Here is a 5,508-nt window from a genome sequence, read left to right on the forward strand (position 1 = left end):
CGCACAGTTGCTTGAAGTATAGATCGCAGCAGCCTAATCACAAATATGCGAGTGGTACGAGACAAGCTGCAATGTAATGGAAGCGTGAGTTAGCGGGCACAACACAGCCTTCAAGCAAGAGCATTTAAACGGTCGGAATCAACATACCTGGGGGTAATAAACAGCCTGCACACAGCAGCGAGACTGAACAGATCTGACACTAACCCGGCTACAATAAATAAAACACATCTTAGCAGTGCATATACAGGTGCATCTCAATAAATTAGAATGTCGTGGAAAAGTTCATTTATTTCAGTAATTCAACTCAAATTGTGAAACTCGTGTATTAAATAAATTCAGTGCACACAGACTGAAGTAGTTTAAGTCTTTGGTTCTTTTAATTGTGATGATTTTGGCTCACATTTAACAAAAACCCACCAATTCACTATCTCAAAAAATTAGAATACATCATAAGACCAATAAAAAAAACATTTTTAGTGAATTGTTGGCCTTCTGGAAAGTATGTTCATTTACTGTATATGTACTTCATACTTGGTAGGGGCACCTTTTGCTTTAATTACTGCCTCAATTCAGCGTGGCATGGAGGTGATCAGTTTGTGGCACTGCTGAGGTGGTATGGAAGCCCAGGTTTCTTTGACAGTGGCCTTCAGCTCATCTGCATTTTTTTGGTCTCTTGTTTCTCATTTTCCTCTTGACAATACCCCATAGATTCTCTATGGGGTTCAGGAGCTGGTGAGTTTGTTGGTCAGTCAAGCACACCAACACCATGGTCATTTAACCAACTTCTGGTGCATTTGGCAGTGTGGGCAGGTACCAAATCCTGCTGGAAAATGAAATCAGCATCTTTAAAAAGCTGGTCAGTAGAAGGAAGCATGAAGTGCTCCAAAATTTCTTGGTAAACAGGTGCAGTGACTTTGGTTTTCAAAAAACACAGTGGACCAACACCAGCAGATGACATTGCACCCCAAATCATCACAGACTGTGGAAACTTAACACTGGACTTCAAGCAACTTGGGCTATGAGCTTCTCCACCCTTCCTCCAGACTCTAGGACCTTGGTTTCCAAATGAAATACAAAACTTGCTCTCATCTGAAAAGAGGACTTTGGACCACTGGGCAACAGTCCAGTCCTTCTTCTCCTTAGCCCAGGTAAGACGCCTCTGACGTTGTCTGTGGTTCAGGAGTGGCTTAACAAGAGGAATACAACAACTGTAGCCAAATTCCTTGACATGTCTGTGTGTGGTGGCTCTTGATGCCTTGACCCCAGCCTCAGTCCATTCCTTGTGAAGTTCACCCAAATTCTTGAATCAATTTTGCTTGACAATCATAAGGCTGCGGTTCTCTCAGTTGGTTGTGCATCTTTTTCTTCCACACTTTTTCCTTCCACTCAACTTTCTGTTAACATGCTTGGATACAGCACTCTGTGAACAGCCAGCTTCTTTGGCAATGAATGTTTGTGGCTTACCCTCCTTGTGAAGGGTGTCAATGATTGTCTTCTGGACAACTGTCAGATCAGCAGTCTTCCCCATGATTGTGTAGCCTAGTGAACCAAACTGAGAGACCATTTTGAAGGCTCAGGAAACCTTTGCAGGTGTTTTGAGTTGATTAGCTGATTGGCATGTCACTATATTCTAATTTTTTGAGATAGTGAATTGGTGGGTTTCTGTTAAATGTGAGCCAAAATCATCACAATTAAAAGAACCAAAGACTTAAACTACTTCAGTCTGTGTGCACTGAATTTATTTAATACACGAGTTTCACAATTTGAGTTGAATTACTGAAATAAATGAACTTTTCCACGACATTCTAATTTATTGAGATGCACCTGTACACCAGGAGCAAAATTAGCCAAACCGCTAAATACGTACCTTACACGGCAGTGAACGATACGCAAAAGGGCCAAATCTAACATTGACGCATACCCAGGTGGCATGTACCAGTCTTAAATAGGCAGGGACTAAGTGCTGATAGGCTGTAACTAGTGTCAGTAATGTAATGATGCAAACAAGCCACAAATACAAGACACCACCCCCCACCCCCACCCCCCCACCCCTTTACATTACACATCGGTCCTTGTTTATATATTTTTTATCAATGCTGAAAATAATGTAGTATGAGATACCTTGCAATTGTGTGACTGTGAGTTTGTCATAATCAGACAAAAGCAGAAGTCCAAATTAGTGTCCCCCTCTAGCGTAGACAGCAGTGTCACGTGGTACCAGTTACTTTTCTCAGCGCTGGCAAGGATGGGCCAATCAGAGTTGTTTACTATTACTGGATGAGGATTTTTAAAAATGCTTTTATAGATAACCGCCTCCGCATTAGGTTTCCATTCACAGGTATGAATCCTTGAAAATATCAGTTTTTATTAAAAACAAATATCCAGTGTAAAATGTCTCTAAAGGGATATAAAAAGTTCTGAGATTTTAATGCGGATGCATGCAGTATTCGGTTTTAAGAGGGTTTGAAATTAATTTGAAATGTTATTATGCACTGTGTAATGTGTTGTAATGAAACATTACAAGCAAACCTGCACCCACCCAATGTTCAAACAAAATCTACACCATTGTATAGATATATACTTAAACCCTGCTAGTGGAGACTTTTGGAGATTTATGCATACTTAGTTTTTGTCTTCAGTAGGGATGTAACGGTTTCAATGTTTCACAATATACCTCGGTTTTAAAACGGACGGTTAACATACCGTTGAAATCCTCTCATTGACAGTATTGCATGAAGATAAAGACAGATTTTTTCAGAACTTTTCTAAAATCCAAATCAGTTTAATTAAGACAGAATCTGTGAAATTTACACAGCAATAAAATTGGCTAGATAAAATAAATCTTTAAATTGCGACTTCCTCATGTTGCATTTGACTGTCACTCAATTTTAAAGGTGACATGCAGGTGTCGCGAACGCTGCGCATCATGATCACAGAAGTCCAGCACGAGAGGAGCGAAGCAGCAGTGCAGTACGAGTGCGACAAACAGACATGTCCGAGCCTGAACCTTTATTTCCACCGCCACAGAAGTTGATGTCTGCTGTCTTGGATTACTTGGCTATGTAAAAGACCCACGAGGCACCATCAATGTTGATGGTTACCCAGTCTGTAAAGTTTGCCGCAAAAAAGTATCGGCTCAGGTGGGAAACACTTCAAACCTTAAGCACCATCTCCGTGAGCACAATCCCACAGAATTTGCGGAGATGAATGTAAGTGGAAATACAATACACAGGATAATAAATTATAGCCCGTTTCATAAAAACACCAGATTCAATGTAGTTTTACGTGATTTGTAATGACTAGTTAGGCTAAAGTTATGTTTATGCTTTCTGTCACATTCACAAATGCAGCAAACGGATTTAAGACCTCATTCAACTTTACGATGTGCCAACTGTTTTTTTTTTTTTTTTTTTTTTTTTTTTTTTTTGCCTAAGCTAGCTATTACAATCAATGTACAAATAGAGTGCATGTTTAATGTACACTTAGAGCACTCCTTGTTAATAAATAGCTTAAAAGTCTGCTTTATCTACATGCATATTTTTCTGTCTCTAATTTTTTTCTTAATGCATCTTTGATTTCTTTAGTTCTAAAGCAGTAAATCATTGGGTTAACAACAGGGGGAAGCAGACTGTAGCACATAATTAATATTATACTGTGGCAGCGGGGGCGTGGTCAAGCGTCCTTCTGGAGAGAGAGAAAGCGGTAAGGGTGCTTGCACCTGAGCTAAATTATGTCTAACACCTGTCTCTAATTACAGTGAGAACGGGGAGAGCGGCATAAAAGAGCCACACCACCACCAGACCAGAGAGAGAGAGAGAGAGAGAGTCTGGGTCTTGAAGCTCTTCGTGAAGCTACAGAGTTATTGTGAAGCTAGAATCTTATTGTGAAGCTAAAGAATATTGTGAGAGTGTGAAGCTGATGTGTTGTGGCAACCCTGTAACTCCATTAAAGAACCTTACCTGAGTGAAAGAAACCTGGTTCCCTGTGTCCTCCCTGGCAGAAACCTTTACAGATACGAAATATCCAGACTAATTTGAACTGTCACATCAGATCCATAGACCACACATCTGGGCTCATAGTACAGGGAAATTATCAAAAGTTGTGGAGTGCAAGTTGAGAATGTTTTATATTGCGCCTGAACATCAGACATTTTGAAAACAGATGTGATGGCAATAAAAGAGAATATAATCAAATTCAAAGGGCCCAAGATGGTGAACATGGCAAAACCAAAGGCAATCAGCTTCATCATCTTTACATTTCCACAAGTGAGTCTATTAATTGAAGTGTAGTCACAGTAACACTGAGTAATTTCATTTGAACCACAGTAGGCCATGTCAAAGGCTTGGTAAACAAGAACTGAAATCCATGATATTATAATTATCCAGAACATATGCATGCTATTGCAAATTACCTGTTTGTGATAATAGCAGGATATCTAAGGGGGTTACATACTGCAACAAACCGATCAGGGGCCATTAACAATAAAAGAAAAGAATTAACAGTTCCTAAATAATGAACAAAAAACATTTGCACAAAACAGCTTAAAATGGCATCGTATTCATTCTTAGCAGGTACTTTGCAATTATTTTTGGCAGGGTGACAGTTCCAAAAGCAAAATCTGCCAAGGTAAGGTTACAGAAGATTAAGTAAGTAGGCTTTTGAAGTTTTTCCTCACAAGATACAAACAAAATGATGAAAATATTTCCCCCAGCCAGAGTCAAGAAGACCACCAGCAAAAGTGTTCCCACAGCTCCGTAATACTGTTGGTGGAGTCCAAGAAATCCAGAGAGATAGAATTCAGTAACAACAGTTAGATTGGTGTAAGTCATATCTCTGAGAGAGCTTTGTAACCACCTGAAAAAAAGTAATGTTTAAAGCATTGTATTTTTTACATTTAAGCATTACAATCATTATAGACAAAGACAAACTTAAGTTAATGATAAACTAATATGTAATTAACATGCCTCCACATAAGCTGCAGAGCAGCTTTTTGTATTCTTTGATATTTGTATAAAAAATCTTGCATCAAATACAGTCATAGTTCTGTAAAGTGATAAAGATTAAATTAAGTTCCGATATATAAATTCTCTCCTTAGTCACAGGAGACATGCCACAGCTTGATGTGCATTTCTTTTATAGTCCCTGCATGAGTAACTTGTAAATTACCAATTTCCTTGTTGACAATCTTTGACAATCTTCGGTTATTATGTTTCATTAACACTGATTTGCATGTCCCATGTTTATCTTCTTTCATGTATATTGCATAATGTAACCCATTAGAACATAATTCTAGGGTTAAAAGAGTTATTTAATTCTATTTGAGAGTATTTGGGTTATAAATCTCTAATCTAGAGCTTAAGTGGTTAATGGAGTCTAAAGTTCCATGCATTTGTGAAAAGAAAGTATGTATGTCTTTAAGGACGTTATCAAAGGTAGAGTTTGGTTGTAATACACATGAGAAAAACGTGGTTTTAATCAACAACTTAGGTTATCTTTTATTTTATTGGT

General features: G+C 38.5%; 1 pseudogene; it reads right to left on the bottom strand.

Annotated features, from left to right (window-relative positions):
• Positions 1–3,415: 3,415 nt before the first annotated feature.
• LOC127422397 (olfactory receptor 10A4-like) lies at positions 3,416–4,829 on the bottom strand (annotated as a pseudogene).
• Positions 4,830–5,508: the final 679 nt, after the last annotated feature.

Source organism: Myxocyprinus asiaticus, chromosome 31, assembly GCF_019703515.2.
Source record: "Myxocyprinus asiaticus isolate MX2 ecotype Aquarium Trade chromosome 31, UBuf_Myxa_2, whole genome shotgun sequence".
Taxonomy (NCBI): Eukaryota; Metazoa; Chordata; class Actinopteri; order Cypriniformes; family Catostomidae; genus Myxocyprinus; species Myxocyprinus asiaticus.